The sequence below is a fragment of the Ursus arctos genome, unplaced genomic scaffold, assembly GCF_023065955.2.
Source record: "Ursus arctos isolate Adak ecotype North America unplaced genomic scaffold, UrsArc2.0 scaffold_25, whole genome shotgun sequence".
NCBI lineage: Eukaryota > Metazoa > Chordata > Mammalia > Carnivora > Ursidae > Ursus > Ursus arctos.
In genome coordinates, this window is record NW_026622930.1 from 32419404 (window position 1) to 32441902 (window position 22499).

At 48.3% G+C, this 22499-nt stretch overlaps 1 protein-coding gene and 1 long non-coding RNA gene across 9 annotated transcripts in view; both read left to right on the plus strand.

Moving 5' to 3' along the window:
* Positions 1-61: 61 nt before the first annotated feature.
* Positions 62-15487, plus strand: LOC123000495 (uncharacterized). Of its 2 annotated transcripts, none has more exons than XR_007190200.2 (4): positions 62-374; positions 843-976; positions 13142-13382; positions 15135-15487. It is a non-coding gene; the product is annotated as an uncharacterized LOC123000495 (long non-coding RNA). The 2 variants fall into 2 exon arrangements; XR_006408495.2 differs by having other exon boundaries at positions 62-339.
* A 2563-nt stretch (positions 15488-18050) lies between these two features.
* TMEM229B (transmembrane protein 229B) overlaps positions 18051-22499 on the plus strand; it is a 38545-nt gene continuing 34096 nt past the window's right edge. For 4 of the 7 annotated variants that reach the window (XR_007190198.2, XM_026489703.4, XM_044380498.3 and 1 more), the window contains exon 1: positions 18194-18512. The gene's annotated coding sequence lies outside the window, so the exon portion shown is untranslated. Of the gene's footprint in view, positions 18155-18193; positions 18513-18688; positions 18726-22499 lie in introns of those variants that run through there. The other 3 variants (XM_048219816.2, XM_048219817.2, XM_057318626.1) reach the window with 2 other exon arrangements.

Sequence of the window (22499 nt, forward strand, 5' to 3'; positions counted from 1 at the left end):
GGCACAGGAAATGACCTCAGCAGGCTCCAGCCTCCCACCTCTCCGCAACCGCACGGCTCGTCCCTGGGGCAGGCGGGGAGGGCGGCGGGGTCTCCCGGCCCTGGCCCCGAGCTCTCCGCGGGGGAAGGAGGGCCGCACCGGCTGCCGCGAAGGGCGGCCGGGTGCCCCGAGACCTGCTCAGCCCCCGGCCAGCGTGGGACCCTCACAGGATGGGGCGCAAGACCAGACCTTTTTCCCCACGAGGAGGTTCCAGTATTTGCTGGCAACCTGTGAGAACTGCAGCGCCCGGGTATTTGGAGAAGATTGTTGGAAAATCTCTCCCACTGCCAGACCTGATTGGTAATTTGGGGAAAAAAGTCCCTGCAAAGCAGAGGGTAACTTGCTTGCGTATGTATATATGTATGTATGTGTATGCATTGTTTATGTTAAAGGAGTCGGCCATGGAGCCAGAAGGCCAACAGGACAGCTTGGGCCGCTGCAGAGAGGTCTTCTTACCCTTGTTCTTCAAGGGCTTTCAGTCCCTCAGCTCACCAATACAATCCCACAGCCAGAGGGGATTGCCACACTCAACCTTTTTTTTTTTTTTTAAGATTTTATTTATTTATTTGACAGAGCAGGAGCGGCAAAAGGGGTGAGGGGGAACAGAGGGAGAGGGAGAAGCAGGCTCCCTTTGAGACCCGATGCTCCATCCCAGGACTGACCTGAGCTGGAGGCAGATGCGTAACTGACTGAGCCACCCAGGTGCCCCTGGAACACTCAATTTTTGGTAAAGAACATGAATATGGAGAATATCACAGGGAAGGATCCACATTTCCAAACTGCTTTCTTCCCCAATCCTGCAGGCTTTCTGTCCAGGCCTGAACAGAGGCAACCACCACCAGGGCCCAGTTCTCCAGAGTGGCTTTGGAAGACTCACTCCAGGCGGTGATGAAGGATCCCCTGGCTCCACCCCAAATTTGAATTTGAATCTCTGGAGGTGAGGCTGCTAGATTACCTGCCTAACAAGCTCCCCAGGCAATTCTCATGCACAACTTTAAGAGCCCAGATACTTTAGAAAGCTGGTCCCAATAGTTCAGGAAGCCAAGGGCAAAAGTTCAGCTGGGCCAATGGGACTCCAGGGGCTGAACTTGCAAATGGATTCATAGGGCCTGGGGATTGAGATAGATCAACTCCAGACTGTGGGAAGCAGGCCTCTGCTATCCCTTCAACACTCAGGAAGATGCCTAAGGTAGCCCAAAAGCAAGTCTTCCAGAGTTGGTTAAGGGTGGTTCATTCATTCATTCATTCATTCATGCTTTCATTCACCTTGAAAAGCTAATCACGCACATACATTTCAAATAATATGGAAGGGCTAACAGTGAAAAATGTCTACGTCCCATCTTGCTCTTGCCCCCCCCCCCCCCGTATCACTCCTTCCCAAACACAGAATTTCCTTTCAAGATATTTTATGCATAAAGTATGCATAAATACATATTCATTCATATGCATATGTATATATATATATATACAGTTGACCCTTGAATAGCACGGATTTGAACTGCGCGGTTCCACTTATACATGGATCTTTTTCTTTCTTTTTTTTAAAAGAAGATTTATTTATTTATTTTGGGAGGAGGGGCAAAGGGAGAGGGAGAGAGAGAGAATCTCAAGCAAACTGCCCAGTAAGCACAGAGCCCAATGCGGGGCTCGATCTTACGCCCCTAAGATCACGACTTGAGCCAAAATCAAGAGTTGGATGCTTAACCAACTGAGCCCCTACACGGATCTTTTGCAATAAATATATTTGAAATTTTTTTGGAGAGTTGCAACAATTTAAAAAAACTTGCTGATGAACCACATATCTAGAAATACCAAAAAAATTAAGAAAAATTCAGTATTATTGTAAGAATACAGTATTTAATACATATACAAACTATGTGCTAATCAACTGAGTTATCAATAAGGTTTCTGGTCAACAGTAGGCTACTAGTTAAGTTTTTGGGGAGTCAAAAGATATACTCAGATTTTTGACTACATGGAAGTTGGTGCCCCTAACCCTGGCATTGTTCAAGGGTCAACTTTATATATAGTCATATATATCTATTTATATCACCTTTTCAACACTAAGGAAGCATCCCTTGCTTTGTTCCTCTTCACATTACCATTTGTTGGCTCTGTGTGGCTTATCAGCACACTTAGAGGGGGCTTCCTTTTTTAGGGGTCCACTAGTGTTCCTAATAACGGATATTTAGGATGTTTCCAATCTTTGGCTGTTACAGACCTTGCTACAGTGAATATCTAGGTACATACTTCTTGGTCCACATTTATGACTATCCTTATGGATTAATATTTAGAAGTGGAATTGCTGGTTCTAAACACAATATAAATTTTAAATTTCAATAGATGAAACCAAATCGCCCCCAGAGGAGACTGCACCCACCTACACTTCGATCAGTGTGTTTTGAGTGCCTCTCCTTTCCCTCCCACCACACCAATTAAGTGATTTATCACACAGTACAAAGCTTTTAGGAAGGGAGGATTAAATGAGGTCGTGTGCGTGGATGATTTTAAAAGGCTGCTAGCACACAGAAAGGCTCAAGGAAGTGTTAGCCTCAGGTGTCCCCACCGCACTCCTCCCTGTGAACTCCCCCTTCCTTTGGGCTCTATCTCAATCCCAGCTCTGTCAACTGGAACAAGTTCCTTAGCCTCCCTGGGACCCTGTTTCCTTTTCTGTCATACACCAATCATAATGTCTCTCTCTGGAGTTGGTTTGAGGATTAAGTCAGATAGTGGAGTTACATAAATTTTGGGATCCAGTCATTGTTTAAAAAGTGATGGCCATTCTTCTTCCCTCAAACATCCCCTCCCCCCCAGCTTTTATCTGAAAATTTCAAACTGACAGAAGTTGCAAAAAACAGTGCATTGGACATATACTCTTTGCCTAGATTTACCAGTTGTTAACATGTTGCCACATTTGGTCTCTCTGTCTTTACACATATATGATATCTATTATATTATATATTTATGTTACCTATTATATGATGTATTGTGTATATTTTAATATACTTACATATATTTTAGCATATTATATGTAATATGTTGTATCATTCTTTTCCTCAACCATTTGAGAGTTAGTTGTACACATCATGACCTTTTACCCCTGAATACTTCAACATGTACCTTCCTAAGAACAAGGGTATTCTCTTAATACTATCACACTTAGGAAACCTATCATTGATACAGTACTATCATCTACCATACAGACCATATTAAAATTTCCCCAATTGTCCCAGTAGTGTCCTTTATAGCTGTGTTTTATAGCTCTTCAATTTTTATTATTAGTCCCTACCTTATACTCACCAGATGTCTACAGGAGAATGGGCTCATCCCCTCCTCCATTCCAAGGAGAGAGGGCCTCCCATAACTCTAGAGCCTACTATTCCTCAGGGGCTGCAGGTCATTAATAACGAGGCTAGCGGGGAAGGTCACAGGCGGGGCAGAGTTTCCCATCTAATGCTAGGGATTGTCCCATCGGCCTTCTTTGCTGATGTTGCCTCCTCTGCCCGACCCCAGCCATCCCATGCTGGCAGCCCGGGAAGGTTATGCCCAACTCCCCACCAACTCTGGTTGAATTTCTGGTGTCTCCTCCACCTCCTGCCTTGGTCCCGGTCAGTAGAGGCAGCCGTGCGGCCTTCAGTGAGGGAAGCCTGGCTCCTCCCTCACCTCAGCTTCAGCCCTCCCCATGCCACCCCATCGCAGGGATGAATTGCTATGGACCTCCAGGCTGGCCTACCCATAACTTAACCCTGGAATTAAGGGTTGAGATGTCGAGACACTATCTGCTCTCCGTAATCTTTCAGATTTAAGTCACCTTCTCTGTGGCCTTCCATGGATCTGATACTGAGTCAAACTGGCCACTGACCACATCCCAGACAGTAACATCAACTGATGCCGATATTCTTCTCTTCCCCCTCCCTCTGTCCTTCTCTTTCATTCATTTGTTCATTCATTCATTCGTTTATGATAGCTGACTTTTAAGTTGTTCCAGATATTCCGTTAGATGCCCAACTGTAAGCTTGGATAAAGCATCTCCTTGCTTCTGGCCTCAGTTTGTCCTGTGGTGAAGTGGGGAAATTTTCTCCTCAGCACAGCCACCATTCAGGTCGGAATATTTGAGAATTAGAGGAAAAGGCAGGACTATGAGAGAGTCATCACAGCAGAGGGAAACTTTGCAAAACTGAAATAAGGAAAAAGCCATCTTGGCCACCATCTTTGATTGGTGCTGTAGTGAGAGAGAGGAGAGAGCAGGAAGGCTGGTGGGAGGCTGCTGGAGAGGCTCCACGCCCCCAAGACTCCTCTACAGGTCCATGCGGAAATGGTACTCACCACACCTAAACCTCATTCCTGTTTGATGTTCGCTTATTATTATAGTGGCTTGACAGCAGACAGAGAGAGGAAGAAAGCCATTGTGTGCTCAGAGTCCAAGGCTCAGTTGGGTCCCTGAAGCTGAGGGTCTCCTTTTACTTTTCTGAGAGGCCTTGGTGGCCACTCACCGTGAACAGGTCTGAACCAGTTTGGTCCTTTGGCGGTGATCAGGTTCCTATACTCGCGGCCCTTGGAGATGAGAGATGAGTGGAGACCATTCGTCTCCTCCTCCATAACCTCCTGCAGGTGGGTAGTAAGAACGGCCAAAATTCTGCCAGTCACACAGACGTTTATTTGCAAGCAGGCACAAAAACTCCTACAACCTGCCTCAAGGGAGCCAGGGTGTTGGCCTGGTCCAGTTCCTGCGCATTATTCATTTGAGGGCCCAGGTCGTCTTTCTGGCTAACCCCTCCTTTGAAAACCTCTAGCATATCTCAAGCACATTCAGCCCACTAGTGTGGGCTTTGATGCCATTTGAAGTGTTTATGTAACCACCCTCCAGAATGCGGCTTCCTGATTAGAACACTTCAGATGATAACCAACCCCTCCAGGGGTTAGAGGAGAGTCCATTTATACACACACAGCAAGTGTTTTAGGCTGAAATAGTTAAAAAATAAATTCCTACAGAGTCAATATAACAGAGTCAATATAATATTCTGTGCTTAGTTTCCTGGGCAGTACCATGGAAAGAATGAAGACCACAGAACTGGCCAGACATCAGTTCAGGTCCCATCTATACCATGTCTGTGCTAATGTAACCTTGGGGCAGGTGCTTAATTAATTCCTCATTTGTCAAATGATGATAATAACAATTCTTGTCTCTTACGGTTTTTGAAAGGATTAAATGAGATAATATTGTGTCTGGCATATAGCAAATGCTATATAAATGGTAGCTTTTGTTATTCATTTTTTGAACAAATATTTGCTGGAGGTCTAATGTTTATCAGATACTCTCCCAGGTCCCTAGTATCTACTCTACTAGGTCAAGAGGTGGTGGTATCTCAAGGAGCTCTCTCTGTTGCAAAATTGCAATAGATAAGAAAGATGTCTTGAGAGACAGTAATAACACTAGGGGAACTGGTGAAATGTTGGACAATTCATCTTCCCATGTCCTGGGCATTCTAGAAACCCCACTTCCCAGCACCACTTGCATTCTCTGAGTGGGGCGCTGGACTCCAGAGAAACCCCTCCTGCTTCACTGAAACCCTCCCAAATCAAGCATCCCTTCTTCTGCCCTCAGGGCCTTGTTCTCAGTTGTTGGAAGGAGGCTAAGAGGAAAAGGGAGGGAGAGGAGACAGAGAAGGGGCCTCAGGAGCCCAGGAGCCCAGGGCCCAGTCCTGGTCCGGCCTTCTCGCAGGAGCCAGGAGCAGAGCTTGGCAGCTCTTGGGTTACCGAGAATTCAGGAGGCTATGTCTACTGCTAAATCTCTGGGAGCAGTCAGGGCAACCATGGGCTGGGACAGAGAGGCTCAGAGTCATTGTCCAATTCAGGTGGTAAGGCAGTGATCAGACATGTAGAGAGATGCAGGGTAGGAAGGAAATGAAATGGTCCAGAGGTAGAATTCTCTCTCTCTCTGTGTGTGTGTGTGTGTGTGTGTGTGTATTGGGTGGGGCTGTCTTAACTTTGGGCATGGACTCTTTCATTTATTCATTCAGTTATTCAGGAACAAATATTTATGGAGTAGTTACCATTTTCCAGGCACTGTGTGAGGAAACAAAGTGTGGCAAGTGTGACCAATGAACTCAGGACACAGACTGCGAAACCAGACATGCCTGCCCTTGAATCCTGGGTCTTCCCAGTGGGGAGCATGACAAATGATCTATCAGTCCAGCTGTGGGTCCCAGAGCCAGACAGAGCCCAACAGAGCCAGGCAGAGAGCAGGGAAGGGAGAGAGTCTTAATCTGTAAAACAGGAATCAGTATTCTTTCCTTAGAGGGTAGTTGCAAAGATGGAGATAAAGGGTCTTCCCCGTGTCCGGCGTAGCATATGCACCCAGTAAGTGTTACTAAACGGTGGTATAAAGGACTAGCAAGGTGCTCAAAGACTAGGGACTTAGAAGCTAACAAAGAGCAATGGGTAGAAGGAAGGGCTGGTCAAGAAGGACCCCGATAAGAGGGAAGGCAGTGATTTCCCATCTAACCTTTTATCATAAAACCCTGGGGCCACTGATTAAAAACATGGATTGAGGCCCTGCACATTGAGATCGGCAGGCCCAGGGGTCTGGTAGTTCCATGATCCTTAGACCAAAGGGTGCCTGGTATTGACTGGTTTGTCACACATCATATTCCAACATGCCGGCGATCTTCTCGGAGAGGAACAACAGCTCCAGAGGGGAACACAGGGCAGAACTGATGTAATTACAACATATATCAATGCAAAATGATCTGTCCAGTGCAGCTGCGAGCTCCCCAAACAAGAGAGCCAGGCAGAGGGGGGCTCAGTAGGATGGGGTGGGGAGGGAGAAGAGGAGGTGGCAGGGAGGGAGAAAGGGAAGCTGAGTGGGGAGCCGATAGAGCTCGGGGAATGAGAACTGGGTAAATCCGGCCAGCTAAGTGGGATTCTTGATCGTTTTTAGAACTTAGAACGTCAGGGTTTTAAACCAACTGTCTTATTTCTCCATCTGCTTTCCTCACAGTTGAAAGCAAAGGTTGCTCGCTTCAGGGGCAGGAGGGACCAGCTTCGAGTCAGCGGTAGGCTCCAGCAGCCTAGGGAGCCCATGCAGGAAGAGACTCTGGGGTTCTCAGAAGCCAAAGGAACTCAGGCTAGTCAGGGAGCCAGTCTTGGCACCTCGGCCCCCTTTTCTTCATCACACTCAGACACTTGAGTTCTCAAGGTGCCAGTGTGTCGCCTCTGGGATTCTACCTCCAGAGTTGAAATTCCAGCTCTGGCACGTAGCTCAGTACTGGCAGATAGCAAGTGCTGAGTAGATGCTGGCCTTATTATTACTTCTTCAGCTGACAGCAGACCATGGGAGAGGTCTGGTGGGCTAGGGTTCTGCTTTCACACATTGAGTACGTGCTTGGTGACTGTCCACTGTGGACTGGGGAGGAGGGGAGGGAGAGCATCAAGGAACACGTGACTCAGTCCTGGGCAAACTGAACCGTGGAGGGCCTCTTTGTGCCCCTCGGCCTCCTCTCCTCTGAGTGGCTGCTTCACCTGACAGGGCGGAGATCTACATGCAGGGCTGTGGGTAGGAGTCCCTCTGCTTCAGGGACATGGGAGCCCCCTTGCAGGAAACCTTCCAGGCTGGGGGATTCCTGTAAGAGTGAGCCAACAAGTGCCCCCGAATCCACAGGGATGGCAAGACGTGAAATACCTGGATGGAATGAGAAGACCAACCCTTGCAGCTCTTCCTCCCTCCTTCCCGCAGGGGTTTAGTATGAAATCAATCCATCAGTTATCTGCTTTGACCAATCAAACCTTCATCTGTCATGCCCAGACTCAGGGGCTTTACAAGTGTCAGGTCTCAGATCCTATTGGAAGCCCTCTTTGCCAGCTCCTTTTTATGAAGGGGGTTTAGTCAAAGTGACATAATCTGTCTTCCCTCTCAAAGTCCCCAACCTGGCCAGCAACTAGCCAGGACAGGGGAGGCTATCTCTCAGCGCCATCTAGTGGTTAGGATGGCTTGTTTTCTTTTTTTCTTTTTTTTTTTTTCCTAAGATTTATTTATTTACTTATTTATTTATTTATTTGAGAGAGAGAGAGAGAGAGTGGGAGAGGGGAGAGGGGAGGGGAAAGTCAAACAGACTCTGCACTGAGTATGGAGCCCGATGTGAGAATCAGTCCCACAATCCTGAGATGACCTGAGCTGAAACCAAGATTCGGCTCAACCAGGTGCCCCAGGATGGCTTGTATTTTCTTAAAGAACCCGAGCTCCAACATTCCTTCTCCCAGCCACACCTAGAGTCAGATCTCTTCCCTTCTGATCTGACCAGTGTATGCTTTGGTCACCTTGAAAGGAGGTGGTTAGTGGGGCTTTAACTTCCGTCTCAAGTAGGAACTTTAAACCTTAAACTGCATACTTTGTTCCTGTTCAGTGTTGCATGGTTTCAGGGAAGGGGACTGAGAAACTGAGTGGTACTAACAGATGAAGGTAAAGTAGAGGAAGATGTAAAAAACATTCTCCCCTTCCCAGCTCTGAACACTTGTCTTCAGCAGTGCACAGACCATGAGCTTGGCGCTTCTTCCAAGCATCTCGCACCTAGTCACGGCGCAAGAGCAGGGACCAGGAAAAGTCTCACTGCAGAAGTCCATGCTGCAGGTTAAGGATCATCTTAGCTCTGCCACAGATAAAGGGACGAGACGTGGAGCTAGAACCAGACTGCGCAACTCAGGGTACCGAAGGAAGCCACAGATGGGGAGATTTGCTCACATAAAAGTGAGCTGTGGAGATTTCGGAGAGTTGGTACGGACAGTGCACCTTTCCAAAATGCAATTTTTCCGCATTTCCACGTTCTGAATTTCCTGGTTCAGGATCAGAAGAGGGTCCTTTTCCAATTACAGTGTGGGGACCACCCAAAGGAATCAGGTAGAGCCAGCATGTCTCATACATAAGAAGGGAGGTTGGTGATGGAGCAGAACACCCAGATTCCTAGGACCAGAGGCAACAGGCATTGCTCTAGGGGTAACACATGACTGTTCTTCCTTCCAAACACTACATGTTGCTCCATTGGCCACGGGGGAGACTCTCAGATGGCTTTGGAATGGTCAGATCCTAAAAGCAGCAATTTCCCTACAGGGCATAGGGGATTGTTCCTACGGGGACTCAGGATCTCTCAGGAAAAAATACTCAGGAAGAGCCCAGCTCTTCGGGAAGCAAAATTTTAGTGTTGAAATAGATCCCTTAGAATATTCAGAATAAGAAATTTCCCTAAATATCCTCGCCATTCAAACCAGTGGAAGATAATGTACATATGTAGTAATATACCTAAGATTGGAAGCTCTTTATAGATAAGGATCACTAAAATTTTTCTAAGACCTTTTCCTCCACTCCAAATCCCTGCTTTCCATGACATAGTTTATGATTTTTTTTCTTTTTGGAGAAGGAGAGAGAATCTTGAGTGGGTTAGTCAGACGCTTAACCAACTGAGCCACCAAGGTGCCCCGAAAGGTATTCATTTCTTAATGTCAAGTGAAACAATTTCTAGAAAAGTATATTTAATATGAATTATTTTATGTAAAACTATATGCATGTAGAACTACATATATATCCATGTACATAAATGTGAGTGGAAGATTTTTTTCCCAAACATTAACAGTGATTATCTTTGGGTGTAGAAATTTGGTATAATGTTTTTAGTTTCTGCTTTATTCTTTTCTATATAATGTAAATGTTTTGCAAGGAGTATGAATCATTTTTCTAATAAAGCTATTAAAATGTTTATCAAGTATTGATCTCATCAGTAATGTAGAAAGCTGAGATTTGGGGAAGTTGACAACTAACTCAATAGTCTGCCAGTCAAAGAGCCAGAATTTGCCCTCGTCACTTCCCATCCCTCAAGTTTAATGCCAACCCCTTTGAGTCACGGCCTCAAACTGGTGAAGGTCCTGGGGAGGGATATTGCAAGTGGACACCTGGGAGAATTGGGGGTCAATTCAGATCAGAGGGGACTCGCATGCTTTTGATGTCTCCCGGATCCCTGTTACCTCTTCAGAGCAATTAAGCTACGACCACAATAGCATTACTAGGTTCCTGTTCTGCACTGTGTTCTTGTGGTCTGGCAGTCGTCCAGGTCTTGAAGGAGCAGACACAAGTCTGGGGACAGAGTTAACTTGGGCCTAGTTCTAATCCAAGCCCATTTACATCCTGCAAGGGAAATGATGTATTCAGCCACGTTCTCCACTTGAGGGAAGAAGGAACATGTGGCCAGTTGGATGTAATCCAGAGGACTGACTTCATGGGGCTCTGGGCAGGAGCACTATAGTGAATGATTTCAAGGAGAAATCTGTCTTCCTTCCCTCCACCACTTCTCACTCCTCCACACTCACCCATGTTCATCCACACTCCGTACGGTAGTACCGGAGACCCTCAGACCTTTCCCTTGACGTTCTTGGATTTCTCGGACATCATCCAACTCTATTCAGCCTGGTTGTCAAGTGGCAACAGGAGTGGGACCACCTGAGCACCGTATCTTCCTAGAACAAGAATTTGGATTTAAATAGTAAAAGCTCAGAGATAGGCTATAGTAGCAATTTCCCGTTATACAAACACCCCAAAGGGCCGTTACTGGGTCAAGATGAAGCCCCTGAGCTACCTGGTCGCTTCTCAGCCTGTGCATTCCGCACACAGACATAAGGTTCCAGGCAGAGCACTCAGCAGTGCTGTGTTCTTTGCCGTGTTCTTTTTTTGTGTCATAGGAAACCCCACCCTCCATCCCTCCCTGTCCCCAGACCCTTCTATCTTCCCTGGAGGAGATCACAGCTCTATATACCCAACATAACAATCCACAGATAGGAAAGAAAATCCACCAAAGATAGCATTGCTTCCTTCCTAGGTATGTATCTTGCTGAAGGACATATGAGAAAGCAAACCTTGACCTAAGCTGTGGGCAAGAAAGAGGGGCAGAATCTTTTGACAGAAAAAAGTGTATAAATGTGCATATACTAGTCAATTTTGAACCAAGGTGGAGAGTTTTCTTTACGGAGTGTGGCAGAGGGAGAGCTGGGTCATGGAAATAGCTCCACATCGTGGAACACAAATAATCACAGAACTTCCACGCATGGAACATTCCAACATTCCAACATTCCACCTCCCATGCATGGGAGGTACCGAATTTTAAGCTAGGAGCATGGGGATAATGCTTTGTCTTTAGAGACCATTTGTATTGTTCTCATAACCACGTGCTTAGGTCTCAGTCTCTTTGCCTGAGTGACCCTGATCCTTACTCAGCACGGTGCACGGTGCATCAATGGTTGTGGAATTGAATAACAAGTTCCTTGAAGTCAGGTTCAGTCCTCACAACAGCACTGTGCTTGAAGAGAAGACAACTAAATACATACTTACTAATTAATTAGCATCTGAGACGAATAGAACGCCTAATTGAACTAATTCCCTAGACAACTTGGAGTCCCTGGGATCATCAACCTTGCAGGCTTATGCAGCCTTTCCTGAAGATGGCAGAGTTCTCCTAGAAAGGCCAACACAAGGAGGGTAAAAAGAATTGAAACAGGTTTTCTCCTACCCTTGGTGATGTGATCTGCATACCCCACCCCCATCCTCACCCCACCTCCAAGCTGGGCTGCCTCAGAGCCAGCTCCTAAGGCAGAGAGAGACCTTTTGTCTTAGATTCACAAAAAGAAAGATTTTCCCACTCTAACCCATCCCAGGACCTAGTGGGGCCCAGAGTTGAGACTTGGATGAGATGTTGTGATAGAAATTCTTAGCCTATTAGTGTTGCCAAGTCCCAAGATATCCTTCTGCAATCACTGTGTCTGATGAAGTTTCTCTTTGAACTGATACAGTGAAGTCGGGACAGGCACACAGTGTCCCCCCAGGCAGAATGGCTTAGATAGCAGCATAAAAGCTTTTAGTTGCAAAGCTTTCTCATAAGCGGGCTCGCCTTAACAATATCCCTTTGTCCCTCCTCAGACGACTAAGCTCCTTGTATCCTGGCAAAGGGAGGCACGGAGGGGAGGTGACCAGCTTGGAGTTTGGTTTCTAATCTCCAGGGCAGAAATTCTTTCCAATTTGCCCAGCACCTGGGCTGACTGCTCAGTCGGAAATGAGAGCTGCTGGGGAGTGGGGGTGGCTCTCTCCATGATTCCTAAGTTTTATAATGAACTCTATCTCACCCCCCCCCACCACCAAATTTACAACCTTCACAGTTAAACTCAACACTTAGGAGTATGAAGCAGTGTAATTTTAATGTATGTTTTCATATTTTCACTTTGATTTCTTTTAGCATTAGCCTTTCCTCCCCTAATTTACTGCTAATCTCATGAAACTGCACTAATTTCCAGGGCTGTCTTAGTGCACACGCATTAATGTCTTAATGCTTTATGGATGAATTCACATTACAACAGAATGGTGAGTTCTTCATTTTCAGGCTCGAGGTGTTCATGAATACTGCATAGTCCTTATCTGTTGCATTTTCTTTTTGATGACTAAAAAAAGAGAGAGGACATGACTTTTAAATATCCCCAAGTAGGAACACACACATTATTTTGAGAGCTCTTTGAAAGTTCATACCCCTTTCCCACATAGACATATGGAGAGCAAGACTCCTGATAAATCTGCAGTCAATTGACCATTTTCTAGGGGTTTAACACCTCTTCCCCCTCTATTGGTACCCCTTTCCCTCTTTCAGAGGCATTTTGTAAACATTTGAGGACATTGGTAACAACCTTTTGGGTTTTTTTTTTTTAATAATAATTTTTTATTATGTTATGTTAGTCACCATACAGTACATTCTTAGTTTTTGATGTAGTGTCCCATGATTCATTGTTTGCGTGTAACACCCAGCACTCCATGCAATACGTGCCCTCCTTAATACCCATCACCGGCCTATTGTAACAATCTTTTGCAACTGACTTCCCCTTATCACAATTCAGCCATTCCGGAGCACAGCTCAGAGTTGGAAAAGTCCATATAACATCTGCCCGTTTCCAGCTCTATACCACCCCCCAGTGCGAGCAGTGATTTTATTCAGCAACCTATGCCTTCCTGTCCTGGTACTTTTCAGAGCTTCCTGCTTCTTTCTTGAGGCTTATATGTTTCTCTCTTCACCTTCTTTCATAGCTAAGAGCTCTACCGGGGCACTGAGTCAGGTGTAAACTCCGCACGCTGTCTGCCTCCCCCATGGCATGGACGTTTGCTGTATGGGGCTGCGTAGCAGCCTTTGGCCTCCTTTGGGAAACTGCTCCTTGATTTCACGCTCACTGCTTACCTCTCGATCATGATGGGGGAGCTGGTACCGCCTATGTCAGAGGATCCTGCAGGCCCTTCCCTGGCCAAGAGTTGGATGCCTGACTCAACTTGGGTAAGTTTGACTCTAACAGGAGCAGAAGTGATAAAAAGATTGAAGTCCTGGGCGCCTGGGTGGCTCAGTCAGTTAAGTGTCTGCCTTCGGTTCAGGTCTTGATCCTAGAGTCCTGGGATCGAGTCTTGCATCGGGCTCCTTGCTCAGTGGGGAGACTGCTTCTCCCTCTCCTCCCCACTGCTCATGCTCTCTCTCGCTATCTCTGTCTCTCTTTCACAAATAAATAAATAAAATCTTAAGAAAAAAATTGAAGTCCAGTTGTTTAACAGCAGAGCCCTGAGAAGATTCTCAGTTACTTCTACTACCCGGGATCCCAAAGCTGTTCTCATTCTAGCCTTTTTGAGTCTGTTTTGCCATCATTCCCTTCAAATCTGTGAGCCACCTGATCATATCCTTCCAAGAAATTCCCTTTAAACTTAAGATAGCTAACACTAGTTTCTGTTCCTTGCAACCAAAGAATCTTAAATGACGCAGGTTGACTCTTTAGTCTCTTTATGACCCTTTCCTTCCTATTTCCAGAAGGGACTCTTACAAAGAGACTCCCCCATTTTCAAACTCCAGATGATTGTCTTGACCTCCTCTCCTACTGCTAAGACCATGCCCATATTTTCTGAAAGGCTAGAACTTTTCTGCCCTTCTACTAAGCAAACCATCCATAAAGTGTTGCTCTTGTCCACCACAAGCAATTTTCTTGATGACTTCCAAGAGAAACAGAAAGACTTCCGTATGCCTGTTAAGATCGGTGGCCTGAGTTTCCTCCAGTTGTCTCTCACCCAGCTGGTCTTCCTGTAAAGCTGGTCCACATCACTCTAATCTTGAGATTGGCTTTGGCTTCCATGCTTCCTCTGCTCCTACCCCACTTACCGCTTTGGCCTCCAATTTCCATGCTCCCAGGTCCTTCTTGATCTGGCTAGGGGCCAGTCCCCCCAGTGAAATCACCCTCTTGAGCCACATCTCTCCTGACTTGCGGTCAGAGGGCAACCCCAGGGAACCAGTTCTAACAAGTATACAGAAGTCTTTCTGTTTCTCTTGAAAGTCATCAAGAAAATTACTTATGGTGGACAAAAGCAACCCCTTTATGGATGGTTTGCTTAGTAGAAGGGGTCTTGTCTTTCAGAAAATATGGCTGAGAACCTAACCTATTCAAGGCACTTTTGAGACTGCAAAGACACTTGAAAGACTCTCTTTTTCTCCAACCTGATGGTAGAAGAGAGATGTGGCGAGAATTACCATTAACTGCCTATAATGGCAGGACCTTTCACTGTGTATATGTGCCTGACAATATGCTAAAATATCTAAAATTATCTTATTTATGCTTATGACAGCCAGGGGGTTGGGATTATTTCCATTCTATTCTGTAGATGAGGATATAGCCTCAGAAAGGTTAAATAAATAGCCTTAAGACATCTGGCTAGGATGTGGAGTCTGGACTCAAACCCAGCCTGCTTTGATAAGACAGGAAGACAAAGGAGGGGCTGACATCCTTTCATGTGTGTTAGCTCAGTAGGGCTTGGTCTGCCCCATGCCTTCTACCTTGAATCTGTACTTGAATCACTAGAATTACAATGACTGTGCCTACCTTCACCCAGGGTCACCCTCCCCACCCATTTCCACAGCACGGTAAGTTTGTCTCAGCGTTCTTTGGGTGAAAAGCCAGGGGACCCACCATTGCCACAGATGCTATTTTTAGGTCTGCTTCTGGAGCTAACGGCTCCGTCCTGTACATACCTAATCTTATTTGAAATTTTCTAGGTGCAGACAGACATAGAGGACCTTGGATGGAGTGTCAGAAGACCTGAGTTTGACCTGCATTCTGCCTGTACTAGCAGTATAGCCTTGATCAAACCATGCAATTTCTCTGAGCCTCGATTTCCCCATTTATAACATGAGGGTTAAAATAGCTGCCTTACCCAAAGAGAAAAAGGTATGTTAATTGTAAGGCGTTATATGAATTTTTGTTAGGAAGCAAGGATTCGTAGTTTAGGAATGAGGAAAACCTAGATTGTGCAGTTAAGTCCATGGCAGAGCTGGCTACAGTAGAGACCGGCTGAGCCAAGCCTTGTGCCTTCTTCTTGATTCTGTAACTGGCAACTTGGCTTCTATACTAAGGATGAAAATATTAATATTATATATGAAAACATCTTCTTTGATCTCAAAGTTTATTTTTTGTCTCTGATTTTAAAAGAAATTTAAACATTTTTGTGGGCCCTAAAATATTGTCCATTAGGATAAGTCCCCCGAGATTCAGATCTTCTGCCTTAACAGCCCATTCTGTGTTCTTCTGTGCAATGCTGCCTCCCAGAGCCAGGGAGCGAGCCTGCCAGGGGTCAGCTATCAGCCACAGACTGAGAAGCCGAGTAGGAGAACTGGGCCTGGGAGGCAAGAGGGCACAAGGTAGGGGTGGGAAGAGGGCACAAGGAAGGTCCCTCTTCAGTAGGTGGGCTTTGCTGCCAGACTAACTGAAGCCCCTTCCTGCTAAGATGTTCCTGAGAGGGGGCTGTCTTGTCTCTCGGATAGTGTTTCAGGGACAGCCCACAAGCCTTGCTGTAGCTCCGATCCCTTCTGTCAACTCCCCGCCTTACTCCCCGCAGAAAACACTCTCCTATTATCGAAGGCCCACTGTATACTGAGGACTATTATATCGTTGGGTCATCACAACATACTTGTTTTTTAAAATTAACATATAATGTATTATTAGTTGCAGAAGTAGAGGTTAGTGATTCCTCAGTTGCATATAACACCCAGTGCTCATTACATCACGTGCCCTCCTTAATGTCCATCACCCAGTTACCCCATCCCCTCTCCCCCCATCGCTGCAGCAACCCTCAGTTTGTTTCCTAAGATTAAGAGTCTCTTATGGTTTGTCTCCCTGTCTGGTTTCATCTTGTTTCATTTTTTCCTCTCTTCCCCTATGATCCTCTGCCTTGTTTCTTAAATTCCGCATATCACTGAGATCATAGGATAATTGTCTTTCGCTGATTTACTTATTTCTCTTAGTATAATACCCTCTAGCTCCATCCACATTGTTGCAAATGGCAAGATTTCATTTTTTGATGGTTGTGTAATATTCCATTATGTAGACACATACCACATCTTCTTTATCCATTCATCTGTTGATGGACATCTGGGCTCTTTCCATAGCTTGGCTATTGTGGACACTGATGCTATAAACATTGGGGTGCAGGTGCCCCTTCGGACCACTACATTTGTATCTTTGGGGTAAATACCCAGTAGTGCAATTGTTAGGTCGTAGGGTAGCTCTATTTTCAACTTTTTGAGGAACCTCCATACTGTTTTACAGAGTGGCTGCACCCGCTTGCATTCCCACATCACAACATACTTACTAAGGAGGAAACTAATGCAGGGGAGCCAAGAGATCTTGCTACTGGCACCGCATGGCTCTGTACTTCCTACACTGGTTTGAGAAATCTAACACAACTCCTGCCCCCATGGAACCCCAATGCTTTCCTTCTGCAAAGAATGACTCAGCCAGCCTAAGAACTAGGTGTGGATGGGATGGCCTTAGAATTCTTTGTCCACATTGCCCATCCCTAGTTGGAAACACCTTTGTTGATCTTTGAATATCCTGGCTAGGGACCGGAGGTTGACGGAGGATCCACAGCCCCATCAAGCGATTAGAAGACATAGGATCAGATTAGGTTCAGGTAGTTGGCAAGCAGCCCAGCTTCTCACCCAGCCTGGGGGAGACCAGCTGGATCTTCAGGTTCCTTTTCTTTGAAGACTCAGTGGTGCTCTGGACCTGTGAGAACGCTTGGTCACTGTGACATGTGGGAAAAACAGATTAGAGGGCTAGGAGAGATCAGGCCTAGGCACACCTGAGGTCTGTGTGTGAATTAGCAAAGGATACCTGCCCCCTCAGAATGGACTGTTTACAAAAGGACAACCCCAGGGGTCATTACCTATAAATTAAACAAACAAACCAAAAAAGTCCTTTCTTCTTGGCTGCCATACCCAGTGTCAGAACATACCCAGCTTGGAGTGGGGCTAGGGGTTGGATTACATTCCTACACCCTGCTTAGTCGCTCTACAGGACCTAGGACCTTTCTGAACTGCCTGACACCAAGGCCCTCTCTCCCATTTCCCAAGATCCATATTCCTGAATCTCCAGGCTTTCCAGATGACATCCATTATTTTTTCACCTAAGAGAAGAAATCTAGACTGACCTCAGAAAGAACAACCTGCGTTTAATCTTTTCAGTATAAACCAATCGTGGGCCTTGGAGCTTCAGACCTTGCCTTAGGCAAAGCCTCAGTTTCTCCATCTTAAAAATGGGGGCAATAAAAATGACCTTGCAGGACTGATTCAATGAATGGACTGCACGGAACACAATGCTGGCACAGAGTGGGTCTGCAACACCACGTGGTCCGTGGCCCTCAGGTGGCCGAGACCTGCAGGATGCCCGCAGCGGACGTTGTACGCGCAGTCCCCGCAACTCCTACAAGCTGGGAGGTGAGGGGCCCGGGCCAGTCCTCTCCCCCGGGGCTCCTGCGGACACCTCAGCTGCAGGCGGGGAGGCAGGGGCAGGGAGGGCCGAGCAGCTCTGCACTGCAGCCACCTGCGCCACGACCTGGGCGGAGGGCGCGCTTCCAGGCGCCCGGGGTGCGGCCGACTCCCGGAGGCGGGAGGCGGCGGGGTCGGCGGGGCAGCGGACCCGGCGGGCGAGCGCGGGCGAGCAAGGAGTTAAGCGGGGCCGGAGGCAGCGCGCCTGTCAGACGCGAGCATGTGCAGTTTGCACAGCATCCGTACTATGGGTGAGTGCCGCCGCCGCCGCCGCCGCCGCCGCCGCCGGGGGCTCGCTTCGGCCCGGGCACCGGCGGCTGCAGCCCCCCGGACCCCGCGCCGCCACGGCGGGCGCCGCCACACAATGCGGGACTAGGCGCGGCGCGGGAGGGCCGGCGGCGTGGGGGAGGCACGGCCGGCAACTCGACGCGGGGGGAGCCGCAGCTCCGGGCGTGGGGGCGGGGAGCAGGCGGCGCAGGAGAGCGCCCCGAGTCCCGGCGCGGGAGGAGGAGCGGGAGCGAGCCGGGAAGACGGCGCTCCTGGCCGCACCTGCGCCCGGCAGGCGGCCGGCCCTGCCCTGCCCTTGCCCGCAGCCTCGGCCCCGCACCGGTAGGTGCCCCCAATGCCGACGGAGAGGCCTTTTCGCCGCCCGTAGAGGTGGCCGCGCCGGGCGGGCAGCGCCGAGCGCGGGGGGCCCGGGGATGGTGTGGTGATGGGGAAGACCGGGCGGCCGGGCTGGGGGGTGCTGCCGGATCCCGCTTCCTCTTTGCTTTCGGTTTCGAAGCGGCTGCCCCGGCTGGAGAGCGAGCCGCAGATTAGAAGGTGCGCCCGGGCTTGGCTTCCCGGCGGGGGATGGGCGCACAAGGGGGCGTGTTGGGGAAGGGGTGCACGTTGGCAACTTTCCCCGCCTGAAACAAAGGGGTATCCGGGAGGTGTGTGGGGGCGAAGGGGCCAGCGGGGATCTCCGGCCGGGAAGGCTGACAACCCCCCCTTCCTCCGGGCGGAGAGCACCTCTGAGGCTGCCTTGGGAGCGCGGAGGGGGGCGCCAGTTTCAGTGGGAGCTAGGGAGCCAGGGCATGGGAATGAGAAACACCGACCCTCTTGAGTTTGAGGCTGAGGACTTTCCTGAAGGGGATGGAACCGTGCCAAGATGACCCTGCTGCCTTCTCCCCGGGGTGCATGGAAAAACCGGGTGATGGTGGACTGCACACCTGGAGTCAGTGCCCTGGGGCCCGGCCCAGCCGCCTGGCCGCCAGCTCTCCATTTGCCCTCTCTGATTCGAGATCCTCGGTGGGAGATGCAGGGTTGAGATGGGGACCATAACAGCCCTTTTCATGGCAAGGGCAGGGAGACATTGGCCTCTTTCCCAGGTGTCTTCTTTTCCCTCTTTCAGCGCCCGGTCAGAAGCTGACCCCCTTTCCTTCCTTCCTGGGACTTTCTCCAAGGTTTCCTCAGGGGTATGTTTGGTTGCCTCAGGTACCGGGCTTAGGGTGCTAGGTTGCTCTGATGCCACTTCAAACCCTCTCCAGAGAAAGAGATCAGGACCCCAGGGAGCTGTGCCAATGTAATCTTGGGGGCTCTGCTCACCAATTCTCCTGTGTTCTCAGCACCCAGTAACAAATGAGCTGAGACTCTGGCCTTTAGGCTTGGGTCATCGGACTGCCTGAGTTTCTCTCTTTGTTGTAACCAGGAAGAAGGGTAAAGGTTAGGGCTGAAAGGCTAGCCCTGGGGGTATACTGTCTTTGTCTCTAGAGAGCAAGTGGGCCGGGATCCAGGTCGCTGGTGTCTCCAGACCCAAGCTGACTCTCATGTGACCACTAGCTTCCATTCTGTGGCAGGACTGCCCACTGCCTTTCTTCCTCTTAGAAAGGACAGCCCTTTGAGAATTGGGTTTTCCCCTGGTTGCAGGGCAGGACTACATCTGCTTGCCTGTGGAGACGGAAGGCACTGCGGGTGGCAGGGAGCTGGACTGTTGGGTGCTGTTCCTGCCTGCTGTGAATGGGCTGATGATACAAGTCGTTGGGCCAGGGGTGGGCTGTGTTACTCTGGAGACATGGAGGGGGTGGGCTGGGATGAGGTTTGGCCTTCTACCTCAAGGCTTTGTGTTTGGGGACAGAGAGGGGCAACTGGGAGACAACAGGTCCTTGGAGGCCAGATGACAAGCTGATGTCATGTTGACTTCAGCCACTCAGAGGCACTGGAATAAGGGAGGTCCCAGGACCAGTGAGGGGTAGCAGGAGAAAATGAAGTCCCCCGAGTCCCACATGTGTAGCTCTGGAACTTGGGGCGGAAGTCAGGTGCGGGTGCTAGAGCAGAGAACACCGCCAGCCCACTTGCAGGGACCTTTCCCTTCTAAATGGGTAGGGTTGATTATTGCTCAGCCCCCCATTGGGTTTATCCCAAGCTGTTTACTCAGAAGTGAGAGTAAGGCTATGGAGGCCTGACCTCCCCACCCCCGGTGGTGAGAGAAGGGCTGTTCCATGGCCTGTTCCTCAGATGTACTGAGTCAGATGGGAAAACGGTACTCCCCCGACTCCCTCTCAAAGCAATGAGGCCTGAAGTTATACATTTGTAAAGTGATTTAAGAGCCTTGGGTCCTTGAAAGATGTGAAAGGAGTTAGGGAAACTTTTGCTGTGTTTATTTCACGTGTATTAGATTTATATATTGTTTCTAAAGGGAAAGGTGTCATTTTGCAGTAAAGGGCTAAATTACACTTTTGTGATAGGGAAAGCTCAGTGCTGCTTTTAAAAGTGTAGTTTTTAATCGGAAGGCACTTGCTGTAGCACGCAGGCCGCAAGTGTTTTCCTGTCTGCCTCTGCTCTCCGGACATCGTAGAGCTCCTTCCAAGTAGGATTTCCCCCAGTAGACAGGGTGCAGCCTGGACATCAGTGACAGTCACCTTCCCAGCTCTGAGAAGGGAAGGGTCTCTGATGATGGCAGGGACTCTGATGTTAGAAGTTGAGACCTGGGTATAGGGAGTAAAGCGAAGCTGTTTGGTCTCATCAGAGGCCATATCAGATCTGGCTGTCCTTGAGGAAAGGGAAATCTAACCTCCTCCTTCCCGCACAGCCTGGCCATTTTCAAATTTGTATCCCTTTACTTTCCTCCTACCTCCTCACCTCACTCCCAATTTATAGACAAGGTGGTTTGAGTTTTCTTTTTTTCTTTTCTTTTCTTTCCTTTTATTGCAGGAACATTCCTTTTAAGGTGTGGATAATTCTGACTTGGCAAACTCTCAGCTCCCTTTGTGGCAACACCTGGCTGAGGAAGGAATGTCAGAAGGGATGTCAGGAAGAAATACAGCCTTTCTGGCCAGGTCTTCTGCTTGCTGTACCACCCGTCTCAGCCGTCAGAGGCTTTGTATTAGAAAAGTGAAGTGTAAGCAGATTTCTGGGGAAGGGCTAGGAGGCAGCACTTTTGGTTACGGTTTCTCTTGAAGGAAACTGAGCCACGCTGAGTTAGGCCAGTGGCTGTGGCGTGTGTGAGTGTCTGTGGGGGGCAAGTTTTCTTTTCCTGCGATTTCACAGTGTTTGAGAGTAAGTACTAGAGGAGTCCCCAATAAGGTGCAGACGCACCGATGGAGTTTAGGAACCCATGTGTTTGGTTTCCGATGCCCATGTGCCTCGGACTTCGCACTGGGGGATGCTCCATGCTGCTGTGATTTAAGGAAAAGAAAGTGGCTTTCACCCCTGCCACTCACATCCCTAGACAGAGCTGAAGCTGAATCGTCAGGGCTCATTCCCAGATAAAAAGGAGGGCCTGCTCCCTTGCCTGTGCTCACACCGATCCCGCAGGTGTGGGCTCCCACTCTCCTCCACTTCAGGCTGTCCTCAATGTTCATTTTAACATCAATCTCCCTATATATAAATTTAGTGGGGTTGAGGTCACAGAGTGGTATTGGTCCGCTGCTCCTTCAAAGGGTGGTTCTGAAAGGTAACTTTCTACCCTGCTCTGATGTTGGTGCTTCTATCTTTGGGCTTGGTCACAGTCCTATCTGGCAATGTGAGGAGTAACCAAAGTCATTGCCAATTTCTCTTTCTGAACATGCAGCTGCCCATTATCCTTTACTCCGCTGGCTCCCCAACAGAGAACTTGATATCCTTTCAGGGCTCTTGGCCTCAGTGTGACTGGTATTATAGAAGGGACGGCATCCTTGAAATTAGGGCCTACAGTCTACACGGACAGGACTTGGGTCTCAGCTTGCTCCTTCCTGCTGCTCCATCCTTTCGGAGCATAACAGTAAAAAAAAAAAAAAAAAAGACTTGCGTTGTCAAATCCTAACCTCATGTAGGGAGATCTAATAGATGGGATGGGGGGCATAAATCTGAGAGCGTTTTCTGCCATTCCTTTCTACTTTGGAAGCCCCGCCTTCAGAACACACTGGATTAGCCATTTCTGACTGCTTCCGCAGTCGAATTTGAATGATGAATGCTTTCTAACTGGTTCATTCATTCACTGCTTCCTTTCAGTTTCTAAGAGGCACCCCGTCACATGAGTTTCTGGAATGGTCCGTTTCCATTAGAAAGGTCACTACCCTGAGTTTTCGTTAAGGCCTCGATAACTGCCCTGAGGATCTAGGGATGCCAGCCAAGAAG